This window comes from Amia ocellicauda, chromosome 10 (genome assembly GCF_036373705.1).
Source record: "Amia ocellicauda isolate fAmiCal2 chromosome 10, fAmiCal2.hap1, whole genome shotgun sequence".
NCBI lineage: Eukaryota > Metazoa > Chordata > Actinopteri > Amiiformes > Amiidae > Amia > Amia ocellicauda.
Window position 1 is genome coordinate 39,130,495 of NC_089859.1, and position 24,735 is coordinate 39,155,229.

General features: G+C 34.7%; 1 protein-coding gene across 2 annotated transcripts in view; it reads left to right on the plus strand.

Annotated features, from left to right (window-relative positions):
• Positions 1 to 1,028: 1,028 nt before the first annotated feature.
• znf516 (zinc finger protein 516) overlaps positions 1,029 to 24,735 on the plus strand; it is a 79,669-nt gene continuing 55,962 nt past the window's right edge. Inside the window, exon 1 of one of the 2 annotated variants that reach the window (XM_066716064.1) lies at positions 1,029 to 1,104. The gene's annotated coding sequence lies outside the window, so the exon portion shown is untranslated. Of the gene's footprint in view, positions 1,105 to 4,376; positions 4,703 to 24,735 lie in introns of those variants that run through there. The other variant, XM_066716065.1, reaches the window with a different exon arrangement.

Here is a 24,735-nt window from a genome sequence, read left to right on the forward strand (position 1 = left end):
GAATTAGCAAAGAGTAAAACACTCAGAAGTACGGCTTAGTTAAGAAAGTTGATACCCAACTCATATGGCATAGAACAGACTAAACGTCATGCATAGCATCTTCGTGTTAAGATAAACATAATGGTAAAAACCTTTCCACACCCTGAGGCTACTATATGGCATGGCATTGTTAACTTTCCTGTAATTTCCTATGCCCTTGGGGGATGTGGATTATGTTTTATTTCCTTTATTTTTTATATAACCGTTTTGACAGACTTCATTTGTGTAATGAAGCTGCTCGCATCTTAATGTCACTCATTTCCACGAAGGACCTTACATGCCCACTTCCACGATAAAATAGTCCAAAGTTGGATCGCCATACTACAACAAAATAAATGCTCTGAATGAACAATTTTTGCAATATACAACATATGCATTGCTTATACAAGCCTTCCTTTGTTGTGCATTTGCCTGAGCTGTGTCTTGATATACAATTATTTCTCTGCCATTGATGGTGTAAGCATATTTATCTGCTCAATGACACACACACACACACATATATGAGAGAGAGAGAGACGAACCTGTTATATAGAGCCAAACTACCCTGTATACTTTATTAAAACAATGTGTGCACGTAGCGATGACATTTCTTAATAATGTGACAATCATAAATAAAATCATGAACATGTTCAATAAATTGAGTCATTAAGGCGCTTCTGACTGAACACGCTCAGACTTTCCCTGCATTACAAGAACTTTGTGCTGATGAGACAATAGTAGATAGTGTGTGCATTTAATACGGGAGAAACCATTGCTCTCTCAGGTGTACCATGAAGAAAACCAATGTCCAAAAAGCCGGCATTTTTAAAATATTAAGAGTCTCAGTCGTGTCGGCCAAACAGATATACCAGGAGGATGTGCTCATTTTATCCAGGCACACAACGAAAAAGGGCTGCTTGCATTCTTTTACAGGAAATTTGCATCTGATTTTAAGGAATCCCCTTTGGAGTAATGGAGCCGCCTCAGTCAATCATGTGCAGTTCTACATACGGCGCATGGTTTCACCTTCAGCTTTTTTTTTTCTTTATCGGTCTGTCCTTTCAGAAATATTGAACATACACAAAGGTAGGTTTAAATATGAAATTGTACACATCGAGTGTCGTGTGATTAGTGCTTGACTGTGATGGCTTCGGCAGCTCTTTAAGGGGAAATGTATACCACTTGAAGCTATGAAACAAAAATAATAAACTTTCCTTTGCTTTTACCAGAAATAGATCGTTGTAATGTTGCGGTGCTGGATACATTAGCAGTGATCCTTTTCAAAGCTCAGTAGTTTGCGTAGCAACGACACGGTCCTTCCATTATGAAGTAGAATGTGTTACTGCACTTTAAAGTCAAAAAAATCTAAAATAAAAATGCGACTATAAAGGTGGGAGATGGGTCTCAAGGCATTCGGACTGGAATAGCCCTTTGCAATGATTAGGGGTCTCTAAATGTAAATGATTCGGTGTGTGGCTATAAGGTATGGTTTTTGATACGTACCTTCAGCTGAATGTGCTGAACTATAAACATGAAGTGAAGTAGGCAGTTCGCCTTTCTTTCATATTATTTCATATATTAATCAAGTTGTGGCTTTAGATAGAGAATAATGTACATTTTGACGGCTATTGACCAGGATGAAGACATATCTTCATCAAAAATATGGAAATTGCATAAGTAATAAACAGGTAACGATTATTATTATGTTAATGAGTAGCTATAATTATTGGAGGTCCAATGCCAATTTTTCACAAGGTGTTTCTGATAAAGCGATTATTTTGACCAGAGTTTGACTAAATTATGCGACTTGGTGATTGTGCGGAAAGGAGGGGGTGCAGGGGGTTATGGTAAGGGGGGTGGGGGGGGTTACTATTATCTGCCACAGCATATGAGTATATGAGCACGTAAAGCACAGGATGACAAAACATACACACTAAGTGTAATGCACACTTAACGTAGAGGATGCTATGTCTATTATTATTATTATTATTATTATTGTTTTTGATTTGCATTTGTGTATGATGTAATAATACACATACAAATGCGAACTAAGATATTAGAGCACTCTACAAATCTTATGTATATATTTTTTAGCGAATACATTACTACAGTTTAAATAGATGATTTATGATTAAACTACTGATTACGCTTACGTTTTCTAAAAGGAACAAAACGCCCGTATTGTTAGAACCTGTGGAATTGTGGATGCAAATCCTGCCCTGTGGGAGACAGACAGCAAATTAGCATGTATAGTGTAAAAACTCAAACTAGCTATTTTAACTTTTGCCTCTGTCACGACGTGCAAATGCAATTGTTGAGACGGTACCCCGATGCACACACGTTTAATGATGTTGCAGTTTATGAAACTCGTATATCTCAACTGCTTTAAAGGGGTTAGGGAGGGGGGGGGGGGCAGATTACAAGATAAACATCTGTTAACATGACCGTTTATCTCCAGCCAAAAATAGGTCAGTGCTTTCTTAAAGAAGCATAATTGCCGACAGAGAAAGATTCCATAACATTAAAGCAATAACTTGCTGAAACAATCGTACCTCCCCAATGATATTTGGCCTCTTTTGCTGTTTATCATTTCAAAGAGCTTCGGGATCAAATAAAGGTCAAAGCACCCTTTATGATCGACTTCCTTCTTTGAAATAGAACATTAGTTGATTGTGAAAATATGATTTTATTCGGCGACTGTAAAAAAAGAAAGAAAGAAAGAATGACGTTGCGAGGTGTAATATAACACTGTTGCAGAAGATGTGTTGTATTCTTCACCTTTCATTCATTATATTCCGATTCTGCTTGCTAAGAGCGACACTGAAAGATTAAGAAGTGCGATGTAAAGAAACTATACAGCACATATTCCGCCCCGGGAAGTGAATGACATACCCTACAGCCAATCCCGACGAGGTTATTTCGATGTGATGTGTTGTGCTGCATGATTGAAATATTACCAGTTGTGGCATTGCATTCTGCAAAAGTACTACGCATGGCAGTGAGGAATCAATATTGTTTATTCAAATCGTGTGCATTTAATCTTTACGCTGGTATTAGGGCGGTTAATATGTTGATATATAGCTTCATTTTTCTTTGTCATACTGGAAATATTGTAATGGTGCACATAGTGGACAATATGTAATGCTCACTTTTCATTTGTTATAGTGATGATAAACACTATGTTAATTCCTGCAAGAGAAGTAGCACAAAATGTGGGGTGTACCTGTATATTATGTGAGACAGCTGGTAGTCTATAAATATTTTGTATTTGGCCCATTTATCTAACCATGAAATCGATAGGTATACTATTCTAGGGAAAGGGGGGATAAGATTGGAAGGGAAACCAGTTTGATTTCAGGCTACATACAAAGCGTATGTCTTACTTCTGACACTGCAGCCATGTTTATATATACAGATAATATCTCTTTTAGCCTTCCAGTCAGCTTTCTGTTTGCAATCAAGAGAATCACGAACACTGCATACAATGATCACATCTCTCCACATTCTTACAATGGGCATACTCACTCAAAGTCTGCAGTCTGGTGACACTTTTTTTCAAAAAACAATTTCACACACCCAGATCTGTGTAGTGCAGTGCAATAACTTTTCTTTTATACATACCTGTAAACATAATCGGGGACCTATGTGAACTCTACAGCAAGATTATTATGATGATAATTGTTTTTGTTATTCTCTACTACTACTACTACTACTACTTCTACTACTACTACTACTACTAAAGCCTACTACTACTACTACTACTACTACTACTACTACTACTAAAGCCTACTACTACTACTACAACTACTACGAAATGCAAATCAAAAACAACAACAACAATAATAATAATAATAATAATAATAATAATAATAATAATAATAGTAATTTATAGAAATAAACAGTAATTTTAAAATATAAATTTAGTTAACAAATACTACCAATACTTAACGTTAAACATCCACACCAGAATAAAGGCCCTATAAATACACAGCAAAAAGTATTCCACTATTCTGTGCATTGTTATTTTTATTATTGTTATTGTTGTTACTACTAGCTACTAGTATTTATTATTAATATTATTATTATTACTATTATTATTATTATTATTATTATTATTATTATTATTATAAGTACATCAATTACGTATAGTCCAGGCATTTCAATTATATGCAAAGGTAGTAGTTTACATAGTGGTACTAGTAAATATACCTGAATATGAGTTGGCATTCGTGCATTTTGACGAGTACAGATCCAGGCGTTTGGCCGTGCAGTGTCTACCTGGCAGCACTGCTCCGGGGTTGGCAGTGAGCCGGTGTCAGGGCGGCGCTTGGCAGAGGAACTTTTCGAGGGACTTGTCGTGCTGCGCTGTGGCTCTACTGATACAAGCAGCGAAACGACAGGGGCAGGACAGCGAGTAACAGCACCCCAACTTCAACCCTAACTAGTGCACCAACCGATCACACAGAACAGGAATTGATCGTGCAGTGCCGTGCAGGACTATGTTACTATGACAGGAAGAGACAGACGATTTGGAGAATTTTCTTATCCCAGAAACCACTGAAGACTTTTTAACATCTGGTCGTTATTTATTTTGTGTATGTTATTTTAGTGATTTATTTTTGACGCAGCTGTATGGATAATACCAGTAGAGATCTTTTGTCTGGTCCTGAAACGTCGTAGGCTGGTAAGTGAGGTTGGTTTCTATTTTAAGATTTGTTTTAGCTTGTTATTTTAAGGGTGTGTTTGTGGGTGGTGGTAGGGCTGGTTTGATGTTATATATTTGCTAAACCTTCTATATTATTTGTGTGTGCCTACAGAGGGGCTCGTATTACGTTGTACAGAAGTAGAGGATGAGGGTGTTTGTATGAAATACTGCCATTTACATCGAGTAAAGTGTTCGATTTATTTTAGTTTACCTAATGCACACTCTTTAATTGGAGTGACTACAAATGTTAAGTGAACATTTACATATTTCTTGTTTGATGTATATGTTCAAATGTCACTTAGGCTTGCATTTGCATGTATGAAGTGGCTGATGTGTTGTGATTTAGTTAAGTGCAGAAGGGTTATTAGTATTATTGTTGTCTAAGTTTAAAACTACTTTTCAAATAAAGGTATTCAGAATGCATTCTGAATAACGTAGAACAGGCAACACTGTTTTCAACAATAGTGTTTCCTCTGGGTATTTGCTACTTGGCACTCCCTGTGAGACAATCCTTCTTGTTAATAACCTGGTTGATATGAAACATACACGACATTCACAACATAGTTTATTGTATCATATTGGCCTGGAATAAAACCTGAGCAGGCAGGGTATGCATTACTACTACTGCTACTACTACTACCACTACTACTACTACTACTACTAGATCAGGGAGGGCAAACTGAAACAGGTGAGAAACGAGTTGGAAACTGTTATTTGTGTAAGAAACAAACAGATGCTTACATAAGCAAGTGCAATTTAGTGGTGCAATTATTAGCACCATGAAATATTTGTTGTATACTAGTCTGTCTGGAATGACAGAACAATTATCTACCTAGCTAGAATAAAATATTTGTCTAGTTTAGGCAATTTACATATAATGAAAGTAGTTTTCTGTCTTGATATGGGTTTTCTTTTATCTTTGAATAGTTGTAACAGGAGGGGTACATATTTAACAGCACTATACAGACATGCTTAACATTATTTTTAATAAATATACAATACATAAATGACCAGGAAAAAGACTGACTCTAGAAATCTTGTGCTTTACCACTGAACACTTTTAATGAATTCAGAATATAAATGGGTGTGGTTTGGTGAACGATGTAACATGATATTATTTCAATTAAGAGTACCTGTTCAGGCTAGTAATGTTAGGCTAGTATTATGTACCATTTTATTAAATCAAATACACTGTTCAAGGGGGTGTCTTTAGAATAGACAACTGGAAGTAGACAAGGGCAAAATGTGTTTTGTTTCTTTTATTTTAAGCGCTTCAATAGTTTGCATGAGTCAACAAACTGCACGACATGATGTCTCATACAGTGAGACATCCTTCATACAACATTAACTTATTATAAATCACACATGTAAGGATTTGACACAAGAATATCTTTACAGTGAAAAAAATATTATTTTTGTAAAACTTCACAATCAAGCCCTCTTTTCCCCGTCTAAGAATGGTTTGGTCCAGGATCTGCTGTCTTACATAGCTGATCTGTTTTGTGTTTTAATGCAAGTAAAGAAACAAATGTACATTCTGTAAACGGCATTGGTAAATGAAGAGTTGAAATAGTTGCTCCGATTTGGTGTAGGAATTGTATTACTATAGCACTGTCACAGCAGGGGAAATGTATTTAACTCCTGTTTTTGCACTGGGTTTGTCACCGGGTTTGTCACATATTGCTTGAGACTGGGTTTGCTCTTGAGTCCAGAAACTGAAATATCTGCAGCATCACTTAAAACTTGGGAACAAGTGGCATGATCACAGTGATTGGTGTACGTTGTGGAGAGATAAGCTTTCGGATAATTTTTTAAATCAAATTGGCAAATAAAACTTTCACTGAGGGGATGTTTCCCATACATTTGTCATCCGATATCGTTTTTCATTGAAGTTGAAAAAAAAAGCCTTGTCTGTTCTAGGTGAAGTTTGGAAATGTACAACGTATAGGTTTTTACATGGCAATTTTCAAAATCTGGATGTGAGTACAATCATACATCATACATCTTTAAGACCACCTTGTTGATTTTTGGTTAGTAATGCAGTTTGTGTGACATATTCATATTGTATTTATATTTCCTCTTCTACAAAAGATAACTGGATCTCGAACCATACCTTATAAAAAATAAATAAATAAGGCTTTATTATTTTTGAATACTGATAGTTCTCTGCACGGGATGACATTAATACACAATATAAGAGGTATCGGAATTTTTGGAAATGTTATGTTGCTCTGTGATTGGCTGGTTTCTCATATGTGATTTATAAAATACACTAAACTGTGGAGCTCTTAAAGTTGCATTTAAATGCTCTGAATTAAAAACAGTCCTATTGTGTGGAGGTTTTCATTAGATCTGTAGTCCTAGTCTGGAAGACACGTCTAGGGTTTCACGTGGAAATAAAAGTTTTAACAAAAAATAAACCAAAACAGGTAAAATTGGTAAAAGGTAAAAGTGTACACTACATGTTCCATTGGACATCAGTCTCCAATTCACATAATCCTAATTAATCTATTATTGAAATATGTCAGTTAATAGGTAATAGGTAAAATCAATATTTTATTTGTTATTAGTGATTACAATTTAATTTCTGTAAACTTTTCGTATCTTTCCAAGCTGTTACATTTTAAGCTCTTTTAAATGTTGAATAGTGTAAACTTGATTTGCTTTTGGAATACAGATGGTACAAAGGCTCATAAAAAGACAGACTATGGAGTTCAATCCATTAATAAGTAAATACAATTGGTGACAAAAATAGACAATAACATTAAAAACTAATTAACAGAGATGAAGAATGATCAGTGGAGACAGACTTTTTGCTCTCTCAAGCACATCAGTATTACATTTGATCTCCTTCCATGATTAGCCTAATAATTTTAAGTTGAAATTTAAGAAACTAGAGGTGGAATACATTATAAAAAAGGGACTAAAAAAGGAGAGGATAATTTTGAGTTATGAGCAGTATCTGTGAACCATAAGCTAAACGAGTGGTATGTAGCATCTGTATTTTGCAGTTCTTTTTGAAATGAATTACGTGTGCTCCTTGTGGTTCTGTATCATTCCTGTAGCTTGTTTGTCATTTTAATTGAATGACCCAGCAAATGTATTGATTTGAATAGATTCTCAAAGCTGGCTGTGAGGAAGTGCAGTCGGTCAGCATATTACCCTTCTGTAGTCCTCTGAAACCCACCCATGGGTGAAGTACTGTGCTCTGGGGCCTGTGCACCTTTGAAATGCTTCTTCTCTATATGTATGCCTATGCTACATTGGGGAATCTGTTTCAAAATAAAACTGCTTATTTAGATTACACAATGTCTAGTACAAGAGGAAAAAAAATAGAACAGATTATCTTTAATTGGGTGGGGTTGTCTCAACATATACCAATGCATGTACAAAGTATCCCTTTGGAAGATCCATTTATCTAAAGTGGCTTAAAGTTAATAATTCAAACACAGCAACTGTTCTGCATACTGTCATTTATCTAAAAAATACACAACAAATTGCAGCAATACATAATAATAATACAAATCTAATAAGTTACACATTGTACCAAAGCTACAGTGCAAGCAACAGCATAGGCAACAAGAGCATGTAAGGTGCAGCATTACAATACAGTAGGTTACACAAGTAGACCAAACACAGTCATGATACAGTGCTTGTGATCTGATCTTCTGTAGTTGATGGTGTCAAGTAGCACAGTGCTGCACTGAGAGTATAGAATTTAATTTGTGAGTTTTGGTTAGTCAATGGAAGGTGGTCAGAGATAGTATAGTCCTGATATTTATAGGTAGCCGGTTTGACCAATAGTGGTTCAGGGTGGAGGATGAGTGGATAGAAGAGGCAGAAGGTGGACATAAAGCAATAATCAGCTGGCCAGCAGAGGATGAGTACAGAGGTCTTATAGGGAGACATGAAATTTGATGAAATTCAGAAAAAAGCTGCTGATGAATACTGCTTTAATTATGCAGACGTTTGTAGTCCTATTGTATCAGTGACTTCATGAATAAGGCCACCCTGAAGTGTTAACAGATAGTCACTGGGGATATTCCTTCAAGCTCCTTCATAATTCGATATACCTTCATAAGCTGAGTTAATAAAGATGGGATAAGGAATGGAGAATTAAGAAAAAATGGATAAAGGCAACTTTTGATTTAAGAAAACATCTCTCTGGTCAGAGGAGGGAACAGTAAGAGGGGCTTATTGTTTGAATTGAATTGAATTGAATTAATGTATATATAAAATACGGTATTTAAGAAATGTATTTTTTAAGGGAATAAAAAGGCTTTTTAGAAGACTTTCACTTATGCAAACCCTGAGCCCAGACCTTAGTGTAATGGAATAAGTATGCCATTGTTCTGATATCAGTCTGATATTCTGGGAAGCTTCAAGGACTACCACATGAGAATCTGCATAAAATACCTGAGAGAAAACAAGAGTATCATGTCTTTCAAGTCATAGCATAATGAGTGATTGAATTAACATGAAGTAATTGCTGTGGAATTGCACTGAATAATAACTTACCCTTTTCTCAATATTTACTTTACAATTTTTCATATTAAGTAGCCTTGTGATTCTATCAATACAAGTAGCAGATGTAGTGACCTTACCTAATGTATTCAAGCTGGACAACCTTTTAGATGGTTTCTGCTTTCTTTACAGTACAGCATTATACAAAATTGTGTTCAGAAATTAGCACCTCTAAAGCAGACTAATTTCCTTGATGTAGATTTTAAATGCTCAAAGAAATGTAAAGAAGTAAGAAAAAAATTGTGAGCTGTGAAATGAATTCAATTCAAATCAGTCATTTTTCCAAAGTGAGATTTCATTATACCTACATAAACTAGTGTTTCACTGTCAGTTATTGTTGAAAGAAGTGTGTTATCATTAGGGAAGGTGGTTCCATTAGAATATTGCAAAAATATTGCAAAAGGTATATTACCAAATGATAGTTATTAAATCTGAACATCATCCTCATACGTAGTGGTAGTATAATAGTAGTAATACAGTATTGCTATCTAGTTTTTCTTGATATGTTCTTGTTTCATTATACTTACAGTTCTAGAGAAGGTTTTAAGTTATGGGTGTGTATTTTATATATTGTGTAATAAGCGTTTGTCAGTGTTACACATATAAACCACATCTTAAAACCTCAGTTTTTCATAGACATTCATTTCATTTGTCCCAGGTGGAACTGAAGAATGGATTTGAGTTTTTCAGCAAATAGGCTTCATAATATGGAAAAAAACATATAACTTAGATATTAAATTTTACCATTCATTTTACCTAGTATACCCTATGGTGAGGGTCCTTTCTTGCAGCTGGGGAACAATTAGAACAGGTTTTATATATTTGTGTGTTTATTTTAACAAAGGGGTGAATGCCAAAGAACATTATATCATGCACTGTTAGATTTCAGATTGAAAATTGAGCTTTGCTCTCCTGCAGAACAGTTGTTTTTATATCATAAAACATACAGTGGTTCTCAAAATTATTCACCCCCCTTGGAATTTTCCATATTTCATTGTGTTACAACATGAAATCAGAATGGATTTAATCAGCAGTTTTTGCAACTGATCAACACAGGAAATGTCCATAAAGTCAAAGTGAAAAATATAATCTGCAAATTGTTCTAAATTAATTACAAATACAAAAGAGAAAATAATTGAATGCATAAGTAATCAGTCAATATTTGGTAGAGGCACCTTTGGCAGCAATGAGTCTATGTGGATAAGTCTCTACCAGCTTTGCACATCTGGACACAGCAGTTTTTGCCCATTCGTCTTTGCAAAATTGTTCAAACTCCATCAAGTTGGATGGGGACCTTTGGTGAATAGCAATTTTCAGCTCTTTCCACATAGTCTCAATTGGATTTGAGGTCCGGGCTTTGACTGGGCCACTCCAGGACATTGACCTTTTATCCACTCTAGTGTGGCTTTGGCTGTATGTTTGGTGTCATTGTCCTTCTGGAAGATTAATCTTCTCCCAAGTCCCAGATCTCTTGCAGACTTCAGCAGGTTTTCTTCCAGGATTTCTCTGTACTCCAGGCCCTGACGCAAAGAAGCATCATAATACCAGGTTGCTGTAACCACCATGCTTCATGGTAGGGATGGTGTTCTCAGGATGATGTGCGGTGTTAGACATGTGCCAAAAGTAACGCTTAGCATTGAGGCCAGGAAGCTCTATTTTGGTCTCATTAGACCATAGAATCTTCCTCCACTTGGTCTCAGAGTCTTTCACATGCCTTCTGGCAAACTCTAGCCGAGATTTGATGTGAGTTTTTTTCAACAATGGCTTTTGTTTTGCCAATCTCCCGTAAAGGCCACTTTTGTGAAGCACCCGGGCTATTGTTGCAGTATGCACAGTAACTCCCAGCTCAGCCATGGAAGACTGTATTTTCTGTGTTGATCAGTGGCAAATTCTCCTGATTAAATCCATTCTGATTTCATGTTGTAACACAATGAAATGTGGAAAAGTCCAAGGGGGGTGGATACTTTTGAGAGCCACTGTATACTCTTTATTTCATATTTTACTCCTTTAAATGTAATTACTTTTTATCAGATACATGCTGTATCTCATTATAAGTTTGTTAATAGACTACTTATCTGAAAATCATTGATATGATTCAGATGTTTCTAATGATCAAGACATGTATGTATTAAAGAGACATATTTATATAAAATAATGCTAGTGTTTGTTAGACAGTAGAAGCACACAATTGGTAGTTGACACAAGGTAGGATCAAGTCAGCTTTACCCAGGGTTTAAATAATTAAGCATTTGAGTGTGGAAAAATCACATAATAACCAGACACAGCAGTGTGGAGTGTTATGTGAGGTGAACTATTGTCTCCTATAGGAAAGTTAACAACTCTTCCTTTTCATGCATAGGCAATTATAGAAACTTATAAAAATGTGGAATTGGCCACTTAATCACTTTTAATAACAACCTGCAGTGGAAATTGTTTTACTTGACCAAATGGATGAAAGCAGTCTCACAATACAAGAAAGTACATTGCACTGTACCAAAAAATGAAGAAAATTTTAAAGCCAATATTAGCTTTTGTGACCCTTAAAATGAAGAAGTACCTTAATGTATGTGATACTGTTGTTTGAGAAAATCATATGACCTCCATTCAGGTCTTGAGAAAACATTCACTTAGCATATTTATAAATCATACTACACATGCACAAATAGAATGGTATGGAACAACTGATTTGATTACTAAGTTCTGTATGATTTTTCTTTGTAACATGGAACATTCAGAATGCATTTTGTATTTTTCTGATTCAGGTGCTCTTGCATCTTTTTGTCTATTTATTTCTTTCCTCCCATACAGTAGACCTTAATTTAACAATGTAACATTTTAAATTTGGGTTTTTCCCCTAAATGTTGAAGTTCATTTACAACATTGTCTTCAGTGAGATTATATGGAAGTAAGCTTTTACCCATTAAAAGAAAGGAGACAAAGCCACTATTGTAACAGGGTATCAGTGTAGGAGGGAAATGCCTTTTGGAGCAGCTGAATGTACTCTCAGTTCCCTCATCTGTTCTCAGAAAAACATTACCATTATTTGCAGCTTAAATGTGTTTATTCTTATAAATCCTTATTTTATTTCTTTTCTTTTCTAAATTTTGTGAATACACCAGTGTTAAATACATGACTTTACTACAGAAAATTCCAAACTAGGTCATGTAGAGACATGCACCATGATTTAAAAAGGGGCAAGATAGTAAGTTTGTTACAAAGTATTTTTTAAAGTATAATTTATGTAACTCAATCACTTAATTTATATTGTATATAGTGCAGAAAGTTGATACATGATACATTTTATATTTAGGCCAAACCCTTTGAATGGATTTTATTTGCTGAATGATGTTTTAGGACATTCTGGTGCAACCAACTTATTTTGAAATCACACTTAGTGTCTTGAGCTGTTACAGTAACAGAGGAGCTTGAAGACCTTCATTCCACAGAGCTCAGGTCTCGGATGTTTTCTAGGGAGCTTTAAAAATACATGAGAAATATTTATTCTTGAACTTTAAGCAAATAATCAATCAAAATAAGTTATATTCCGCTCATCTGGAATGAAAAGCTTAAGATACTAGTTTGAAAGCAGGCAAAATAAATTGATTGCAACATAATATCATGATGGATAATTCATTTAAAAAAATCACATTATCTGTATGTAGTTAATTCTGGATTCTTTCAGATCTGACTGCACATTTTCTCCATGTAATTGAATATTGTTTTGAGGTGCAACAGAGTGTGTTTCTTGACATTAGTTAATTGTTAATATGAAAATAAAAAAAGTCTTATTACTTGTTGGTGCAGAGCTGGCTATCTAGAGGTAAAGATAAAATCAGGTGTATGTTTATTGCAAGAAATGAAAGCTGAGGGGTACAGTCCATATAAAATACACCAATGTATGTTACATAATGACGCCAGGTACACGAGAAGCATACAGATACTGCAGTCACCTCTCTTTGATACAGAAAGCGTTCAATTTACATATTACATACATTTGCATAACAGTATGATTCCGTGATGAAAGGGGGCTTTCAGTTTTGCAAAGACAGGCTTTATGTTCGTCGTTTAAATTATAAATGAGGAACACCGTATAGAAAACTCATGAGATATATAATGGGGTGTTTTCTTTGGAATGAAGGTTCGTGTGGAGCATGATGTGTTTGTATAATGCCTCCTCTTTTGTATGCGTCTCATACAAACATTGCCTCACTGCTTTGAAACCATGGGATAGGGTTAACATGTGGCAGCTTTAATCCTGTTATTAGGGTCATCTTCCTTTTGTCAGGATCGATACAAAGTGTGTTCGGCATCTATCAAGCAATGCATCTGGCAAAATTAGAAAAAGAAAACTAATTTAGTAATCGCCCAGATTAGTGAGTTCTGCCAGGGATTTAGAGTGTTGGTTGCAAATTACCTCGTTTATGGAGAAGAAATAGTCTTAAAAGCTGCTTTTTCTAGGTTGATTAGGGATTATTAGCTATATTTTCCCATTTTGGTAGGATATAACTTTAGGTCATAATTCAAGACAAATTTTCCCCATTCTATCTTCTAATTTGGTAAAGCCTACATCCAAAAGAAAATATATAAATAACACCACATTATTAATTTTAAATATCATTGTCTTTGGTTCTGAATGCTAGTTGGTATTTTTTTATTTTGAGTATGATTTGGAAAACATTATGCTTTTTCTCTTTCTTTTTCCACGTAAAATGTATAGTTTGTTACCTAATGTAGGACATTTGATTTTATAAGAATCTAAAAGCATAAGAGTTTACACAACTGTTGAATAATATGTGAAAATAGTATAATTTTAGCTTTGATTGTAAGCTTTGAAAGACATTGGCAGTCAAGTACATTTCTATTATATTGCCTTAAATTAGTTATAGTGGCTATTACAGATATATAATTCAAGCTGCTTTGCAAAAAAATAATATTTCAAATCAGTTTTGGGGTATCCGTGCCTACCTCAAGATGATTAGTACCATACAGAAGCAGTCATTGCAGTACACATACTGTATTTGAAAGGTAGCTTCCTTTAAAATGTGATTACTAAAGATGCAGTTTGTGTGCAAAGGAACCTTGTTATATTTTTTATTTCACCTTCTGTTTGTTGATGACTTTTTCTGGCAATATAGAATAGCATGAATGATTTGCTGACAGTGGTGTAAACAGACAATAAGGTATTAAGAGGATGCAGAGTGAGGGTCAGTTGGTGCTGACTGTTTCCATGCAGTGACAGTTAAAAGGATGAATGTGGTGACAAACTGTGCAGGAAATGATTTGTGCACATCGGCAGGAAAAGGGCACAACAAGCTGTGTTAGACACAATCCATGTGCTTTAATACATCTGGAAAGGCCAGGAGACCATCAAACCAAAAGAGTTTAGAGCAACAATGAGAAGCGGCTAGTTTTGTGTGGTTGACCCAGATTAAATCTATTATCTTCAAGATAATAGATTTTTTTTTGTTCTGTTAAACCATGTACAATAAAACTATCTGGAGGCACTGAACAGCAGCTTTTTAATATATGACAGGAAGCAAAGGGTCTTAAGATAAGCAACATTAGTAAATTGTAAATTTAAACATTGTGGAAGGCCCTGAAGTTATGTACCTTTTAAGATACAAGTATGACTGCTGTTCTTCAAATTCACCTGGTAAGGCTGTTTTTACCATTGTAAATTAGTTGCAGTTGTCAGTAAGATTAATATTGTTCCTCTTACACAGCCAAATACAAAGGTTTTTGCCATTCTGTGTAACTATACAAAATATGTAGCATAATTAATTAATTTACATAGTTTTGTCAAGGAGGGTAATTTGGCCTGACTGAATAAGTAGCTTTTCATGTTAAAAAAAGTAATAAAACAGTTGCCTATTTTGTGGACTTAATAAAAGGTCTTTTTGATGAATGCTGTAAGACTGAATGCATAATTTAGGTCCCACTACATAACAAATAGGCAAGATTATAAGTTCTAACTGTGTGGCATGTGGCATGAGCTTGAGATCTACAGGCATAATTGCAAAGGCCTGAAGTTTGTTGTCAATCCCAGATGTCACCACAATGCACTCATATTGATTAATCACATATCTACAGTCACTGAAAAAGCATGTTTCATTATAAAGTAGTTGCATTGATATTAGCTTAACTTTAAACTTCAAGAAATATGAACAACAACAAAAAAATCCTGTTGTTTCATTCCCTTATCTGTTCCCTTTCCTCTGCAACTGTTTCTACACCAACCAAAATATGTTTCTTTGTAGAATTAGACGTTTAACTTATGAAGGGAAGCCAATATTTTTCTGTTTCATTGTATTTATGATAGCAACTGTACTATTCTGAAAATAAAACCAAGAATGTATTGACAGGATGTTTAAAAAAAGGATCACAAGGTTCGGCTTTTTTTAAACATTTTAATTTTTCTGCACATACGCTATACTTCCTCTAGTTTGTTAAAGGGTCATCTTTCTAGAAGATGCCCGGAGACAATAATTATTTACACTTTGTTCAAGTGTATAAAATTATGAAGAGGGAAATCTGTTTGTAGTGAAAACATTTTGCTGTTTATAAAATCAAAAGGGGACATAATTAACATGAATTTACAAAGGGTCAAAAGTTTATAAAGTAATATAAAAAATCTAATTTGGGTCCCTTAAAAAACTCCATTCTAAAGGTTTAGCCTATATAAAATATATCAGTTTCTGCACCATGAATATATATATATATATATATATATATATATATATATATATATATATATATATATATATAGTTAATTAATTAGGCTTTGAAAATTGCAACCAATTCCTTATCTTGCCTCTATGCTAAACACATGCTATTAGTTTATTACAGTATGAAGTTATATCACCCTGTTTTCGAAAGTATGCAAATAAGACCCTTTCACTAGATGCCACTCTGAACGTGAAACTTACTGTGTTTTGTTCAGGTTACCCTTGGAAATGTTGGAGAAATATGTGTGAAATTGTAAATTTGAAAATGGCATGGATCACCATCCTTTTGAAAATATATAAAAATATTACATTCAGACTAAAGTCCTCTTCTGGGGCCCCCTTTGCCAGAAGTGTGCCCAATGAACCAACTATTCATCTGACACAGCAATGCAGATGGAAATCAAAACAAAAATCTTGACTATTGGATCAGCTTTCTAAAGAAGATTCCTGAATGTTTTTTTCCCCTTGCACATGACTGCATGTTATTTTACAGCCCTGTTTTCTGGGCAGCACATCTATATTTGATGAATTCTGTGTCTGTGATTCAGAACCATTGCAGTTCATGTCGCAAGGTAGTACTTTAAAAGAACAAACCCAAGCCAGGTCAGTGGCATATTGGTCAGAAATGCATGCAAGTCTTTTAATTTCAGCTTCCAAACAACATAAAACATTCTTGCTTAAGGGCCTATGAAATTCTCCATCTAGCCTAATACATTATATTCAGCTAGAAATCTACAGATGCCAATCAAGGCACTCCAATGATCTCAAACTGATCTGAATAATAACTAAGCAATCAGCACACCAATTACTGGATGCCTCTGATAATGACAGAATTATAGATGTGATATGAAAGAGATTTTCTTGTGAAGATCAGCTGTGTGTTGTCTCTCTTAAAACAGTAGTTATTTTTCTTCTTTTATTATGCGCCTAGATATACTTATCTCATTAGAAAGAAAGAAAGAACTTACAAGACAAAGCCAAAACTGAGGAAGATTCACTCACCAAGTTGTACAGAGGACTTTTAAGTGCATTAGATTTTAATAATGGTATTAGATTTTGGCTTACATTGGGGGAAAAAAGTATTTGATCCCCTGCTGATTTTGTACATTTGCCCACTGACAAAGAAATGATCAGTCTATAATTTTAATGGTAGGTGTATTTTAACAGTGAGAGACAGAATAACAACAAAAAAATCCAGAAAAACGCATTTCAAAAAATGTTAATGAGGGAAATAAATATTTGACCCCTTTGACTTAGTACTTGGTGGCAAAACCCTTGTTGGCAATCACAGAGGTCAGACGTTTCTTATAGTTGGCCACCAGGTTTGCACACATCTCAGGAGGGATTTTGTCCCACTCCTCTTTGCAGATCCTCTCCAAGTCATTAAGGTTTCGAGGCTGACGTTTGCAACTCGAACCTTCATCTCCCTCCACAGATTTTCTATGGGATTAAGGTCTGGAGACTGGCTAGGCCACTCCAGGACCTTAATGTGCTTCTTCTTGAGCCACTCCTTTGTTGCCTTGGCTGTGTTTTTTGGGTCATTGTCATGCTGGAATACCCATCCACGACCCATTTTCAATGCCCTGGCTGAGGGAAGGAGGTTCTCACCCAAGATTTGATGGTACATGTCCCCATCCATCGTCCCTTTGATGCGGTGCAGTTGTCCTGTCCCCTTAGCAGAAAAACACCCACAAAGCATAATGTTTCCACCTCCATGTTTGACGGTGGGGATGGTGTTCTTGGGGTCATTCCTCCTCCTCCAAACACGGCGAGTTGAGTTGATGCCAAAGAGCTCGATTTTGGTCTCATCTGACCACAACACTTTCACCCAGTTCTCCTCTGAATCATTCAGATGTTCATTGGCAAACTTCAGACGGGCCTGTACATGTGCTTTCTTGAGCAGGTGGACCTTGCGGGCGCTGCAGGATTTCAGTCCTTCACGGCGTAGTGTGTTACCAATTGTTTTCTTGGTGACTATGGTCCCAGCTGCCTTGAGATCATTAACAAGATCCTCCCGTGCAGTTCTGGGCTGATTCCTCACCGTTCTCATGATCATTGAAACTCCACGAGGTGAGATCTTGCATGGAGCCTCAGACCGAGGGAGACTGTGTTTCTTCCATTTGCGAACAATCGCACCAACTGTTGTCACCTTCTCACCAAGCTGCTTGGCGATGGTCTTGTAGCCCATTACAGCCTTGTGTACAATCTTGTCCCTGACATCCTTGGACAGCTCTTTGGTCTTGGCCATAGTGGAGAGTTTGGAATCTGATTGATTGATTGCTTCTGTGGACAGGTGTCTTTTATACAGGTAACGAGCTGAGATTAGGAGCACTCCCTTTAAGAGAGTGCTCCTAATCTCAGCTCGTTACCTGTATATAAAACACCTGGGAGCCAGAAATCTTGCAGATTGGTAGGGGATCAAATACTTATTTCTCTCATTAACATGCAATTCAATTTATAACTTTTTTGAAATGCGTTTTTCTGGATTTGTTTGTTGTTATTCTGTCTCTCACTGTTAAAATACACCTAGCATTAAAATTATAGACTGATCATTTCTTTGTCAGTGGGCAAACGTACAAAATCAGCAGGGGATCAAATACTTTTTTCCCCCACTGTATATGTATTAGCCTTTAGCTTTTTGATCACAATTGTGCAAAAACTTTTCACATGTAAGGGTCTGATGAAGCTGTAATGCTACTTTAGTACATCAAACGTTTTAATATTGCTGTTGCTGAAATAATAAATTTGTACACAAAAGAGTTGCGTAACACCTGTATCTGTTATTGAGGAATTCACCTAGTTTGTGGTTATTATTATTAATATATATATATATATATATATATATATATATATATATATATATATATATATATATATATATATATATATATATATATATTGTATTGGAGATAGAATATAAAAAATATCTGACAAATCTTACTGTGTTCTGAGCTGTGCTGTCTCTTTTATGTATGTATGTATGTATGTATGTATGTACTTATTTATGTGCATCTTGTATACACTTTATATTGTAGAATCTTGCAGAAGTCATGTTTATCTCACATTCTCATGGGATTTATTTGCTACTGATTAATGTGTTGTTTAACAGTTATTCTTCAGGTTTAATTTTCTCTGAAGGTTTCATTGATATCTTGTGGATTTCAACTGGATACTAGGGGAGTATGTTGTTCCAGTATAGCTATGATTTTCTCAGTGCCTTAGTCATGTCTGATGCCTCTGTTACTTTTGTTATCACAGCAAGGCTTAGACCAGTAGTCAGAAGGGCTTCCTGTTTAGAAAGCAGTTTAGTTTCTGAAGTGCAAGAGGGTGGAATTCCGATAAAGCAAAACACTGCTGTTTCTCAGTGACCTTGAGGAGATTTCACTTTTGTTGGCACAGCAGTTTTTTTTTCTTCTTCACTGATGTCAAGCCACTAACAACACAGTACAGTAATTAAATGTTCTTACTGTGTTATGCTGCATGGTGGTGGATGCTTAACATAATTAGATTAGTACAATCGGAGGGACTGGACATCTTCCTTTTTTAAGTAAGATTCATTAGGGAGTGTTTCAAGTCATTTTGGTTTCATGTTTGGCACATTGATTAAAACAGCACATTAAGTTTAATTACTGTTGTGGGGGAATTTGTTTGTATGATGAATGGCTTACGAAGTGCAGTTTGCTTTTCTACTTCAGGGCAGTGATGTACACAGACGTGTCATTTGTATGGTCATAAACAAACCCCACCTTTATTATTAAAAAATATATTAGAAAAGATATGGAAAAATGGCAATACATATAGTGTGGAACTGTTTTGTATCAGGTGTGAAGGTTCTACTCAATTAATTTATAATGCATTATTGTAGCTTGAAAGTATTACCATGTTACAACTATATCTTACTGTCATCATAGCCTTGGGCCATGCTTGTTGCCATGGAGCTACATCTTTCTCTAATTAACATATATTATAAAGGTGGGACTGCTGAATTCTAGATTTTATGTTATTTTCTCTAATTTAGAAGTCTTGCCTAATTCCTATTATGTTAGCTAGGCCTGGTGCCTTAAGTAATGTCCTCTAGATATGAAAAACAGCCTGCGAAACATAGATTATCTATCCAAATGGCTCTCTCAACAGAAAGTATTGTTTCTATAGAAAGGCTTGTTTTCATATTTGATCTTATATCTGTAATTAAAAACATTACCATGGTCTGTTTTTGTTTTATTTTGTATTATTATTATTATTATTATTATTATTATTATTATTATTACTCACCAGTCATGATATTGTTATTCATTAAAGTACATGTGATGTCTACATGTAATAATTCATTATCTTAACAAGTTCAATTGATACATCATTATTTTATTCAAATGACAAATAAGAACAGGATTACACATTTACAATAGATTGCCTACAGTTAATTCTGTACCTGTTGTTTGTGAGTTCTGACCAGGAGAACATAATACATTGAAGTAATTTTAATTTTTGGATAACAGTGGTATGTTTTAGTGAAGATCCATAATTATATTTACAGAGTGAGATTTCCTATAGTATTTTTATATAGTATCTAATAAAACAGATTTAAAAAAATCAGAAAATCTGTAAAATATAAAAGATGTTGTTGATTGTAGAAAATGGTGATTCATTGAGAATAATAAAAATATATATAGCCCATATAACAGAATTTATGCATGCCAGTGTGTTTGTATCTAAATGCTAAATGCATCAAGGTATCATATTAACTATCATGGCAACACATTATTAAGGCTAACTGTTTTGCTAACAGATTCTTTATTTTGTCAGCACTTCAATTGTTTGGAATGCAGTAGTTGGCCTTGCCAGTGTTGGAGTTTAACAAAGCTATTTAGCATTGCACCTTATATAATTTAGTCCTGGTAGTGAAGGTGTTAAAATTTAAGAACCATACAGACAGTTTAATGACTCTGCTTTATTTTTTAACCAAACAAATCACAGCATGACACACACATGATTTGACTCTTCTCAGTTTATCACCTGACTTCAAAATCTATAACTGCTCTTAATTTATATAATAGTTTGCAGGCTGTTTGTTTTTAAACCACATTTTCCTGTGAAGGGAGGAAGTCTAAAATACAATCCATTGTTATTTCCCTTGCCTAATAATATTTGCCACTCTAACATATATTATTTTAGAATTTACAAAAAACAAACTCTTGATTTGGTTATTATGTTTGTTAAACCCACTGATGCCACTGTCTGAATAATTTAGGGAAACAAACTGGAAAAGTCTCTAGGCAGTAACTAATAATTTAATGCAGTGGATGTGTTCATTAACTGTGGATGTCACCCTAACCTTGCCTTAGTGCACAAGGGGGATGTGAAATTCCACATTTAAAGCACAACGACAGTACTGGCCAATGTCAGGTAATAAGCATGGCAAAGACAGGTTAGTGGTAATGATGCATTTTCCAGTAAAAACTTTTGAAAAGAAAACATATCAGCATAATTCCCAGACAGCAATTTGGAGACTGTTATTTTCATATGTATCTTGTACCCTTCCTTGCTTCAAAGCAGACCAGGAAAGAACAACACATTCAGGTTAAGTATTTATCAGTGGTGATGTAATCACTATTTAGAGACCATTAAAATACTTCTATAACATCATGCTGTGAACATTCACTAGATTTTCTGAAAAGACAAATCACAACAAAATGTGTTTACACTTTCACAAGTAAATAGTTTGCCATTTCAATGTTTTTTGGTTTTGGTTTATTTCATTTTTTAAATGACTGCAGTCTTTACATAATATTCATTTTTTCCATGTAATGTTGTCCTAATTAACTGAATACATACATATACTGATTTTATCATCATGATAAATTATTTGTATCAAGTGTCATATGTTCTATCCAAATGTTACATTTACCTCCTTCAAAGTCACAGTAGCACCATGGCATTGGATAAATGGATAATGGATAAACATGTCAACTGTACATGTTTAATAAATGGTGATTTTTCCATGGTTTTAGTTTTGCCGTGGGTTTTCACCATTTGTTTAATAGTTTACTGTACATATACATGCTTTACTATTATTTTACTTTGCTTTCTTACATTTTACCATGGTATAATGAGATTGCATGTTATTCTATTCTTAAAAATATATTGTTTTCCCATCTAAACCTTCAAGATGAATATTAAATTGCATAAATGATTCAAAACTGATTAAACACATCAAAAAGTTTAACAGATTTTTTTTTAAAGCGGATTGTTTTACCAGTTTAACTATTCCGTGTAGTTTATGGCTTACAATACTTACAGTATTGCTTATATTCCACTTTCAACACACAAACACACACACGTATGCTTACAAGAACCTGACAGTATCTCTGTAATTAAGTTTGGTCCTGTTTCATCTGTAGCTTTCACAAATACTGCTTTAAAATGATCCCTTTGCTAAGGGAATTTCCTTACTTATAATTCCTTTCCTGTACAATCTGACTGAATTTATTTAATATTGTGTCAATAATTTGGTTATTATGATAATTTAAATTAATGGTCAGTCCACAGCTGTCAATAGTGATACCTGCAGTATAATTGGCATAATCTACTAGGATGACTTGCCACTGCTCCCAACATGACTGAAGAGGAAACAGATGTTTGAATAAGTAATGAATATCCCATGAGAGCAAGAGTCAAGAAGATTTGTATATATAATATATAAGAAGATATATTTATAATATAGATAGATAAATGTCTCAATTCTAAAATAAAACAGAACATTTTCAACTCAATCAAAATGTAAAAGTTATTATTTAATTTTATATGTTTTTGCATGTGTCTCCTATTTGTTTAGTTGAATGTGGCCATGACATTCTCAGATGCTTTCAGTTTGGGATAAATGTTGTGACTTAACTAAACTTGTATTGAAAGACAGAGATTGCCTGAGCTGTGAGCTGTTTTAATATCCTTCCATAAATAATTTATCACTAGTGTAGGCTGTAGGTTTACCTTGTTTCTCTTTTTGCCATTGTTCAAAGTATTTTTTGAAATTTAGCAATTTGTTGTGGTATTGTAAATGAGTGGAAACTTGTGTTTTGAACTGCTTACTGCTTTAAATTGTCTGTAATGTTTTTAGTGGAAAACATATGGAGCTATTCCTGTGTGAAGGTCCAAATATGCATGTTTTATAAACACAAGCAAGCTAGCCTTTTACATAGTTCCTCAATGAGCTGGTTTGAAACAGATGGAGAAAAGTGCGTTTGTTTCCATGAGTGTAAAGCTAATATACCTGGTGTGCATGAAATTACACTTGGATACTTTTAAATGTAAGTAAGCAATCTCTCTCCACACACACACACACGCACACACACGCACACATGCACACACACACATATATATATATATATATATATATATGTATGTGTGTGTGTGTGTGTGTGTGTGTGTGTGTGTGCGTGTGTGTGCGTGTATATATAAACACCCATATTAAGACATTAAAATAATGTTTTCAGAATTCCACTCATGCCTGAGGCTTACTGGTTCAGAGTAAACAAAGTCAAGCATCATTTCGCCTAGTTCCTGGCTGATACTCCGTTCATGTTACTTAAAAGACAAGGAATCCCTGCCCCCCACTTTTCCTTTTCCTTCAGTTTCCAGTTCCCACATTGTAGCCAGATGGGATGAAGAGATGTAAAGGCCAGTCAGTTCAAGAGAAGTAATAAAAAATGAGACTGGACTCAGATCATTTCTATTTACTTTACTTAAGCAATAGAGAAATAAAAGATAGATGTCAGAGTGTAGGATTACCTGAAACAGATGAGGCTTTTTGAGGTTTTAAATTAACAGTTTTTTGTTTTGTTTTCGTTGAGAGGTTAAATGTGGTGTAGCCTATTCAGTATGATCCTGTTGCTTGAGAATGTTATGTAAAAGATTTGGAAACTCTGGAAAAATCGATAAAGCAATATACATAAATAGTACAAAATGTGCTGCTATGTTAAATTCATTATGTAAACTTTAACATGTAATTAATGCATTGAATGAGTTTTCTTTTCTAAATTAGATGCATTTGAACTAAAGTCAGTTTTGCCCTAAAGTGCCCTAAACCGATGTCAGTTGCCTGATGAATCATAAAGTAACAATAAAGAAATAAATGAATAAATAAAAAAAAGTATAAAAGAGAAACTACAGAGAGGAAATATGAAAATAATGTGATTTCCGACTCTAATTTATGTTGTCCTAATAAACTGTTCTGTTGAGGCAAATCTAATAAACATTCCAGCTTTGTAGCTTATTATAGTCAGATGAATATTATTGATTGGAGGACACACTACAGTCTGTCCTTCTCCAGCACAACAGAAGGTCATTAATCTCCCCAGGATTCTGAAAGCATTGCACACTACACCTGACCGTGCCTTCAAATGACAGCACAGAAAATAATAGGAAATGCATTGTCCTGCAGGAACAGCATTTTGGAAGCACTCACTTGATTGTGGTGAGGATTGGTGCATTTCTGAAAATTATTTCAGACTTCAGGTTCAATTCTAATTGGTGACACAGATAGACTGAACTGAGTGGGTTGAACCATTTGGTTGGGGTCTGTTTAATTGAAGTTGTGTTTGAGAGTCCTGAAATACCAGCCCTTTTTTTCAGGTCTCTTCACTATGCAAACCCACCTTTATATTGTAAGAATTAGATCTATTAAGTAATTAAAGATATATATATATATATATATATATATATATATATATATATGCATATAAACTTGACAATATAATATCTATTAAC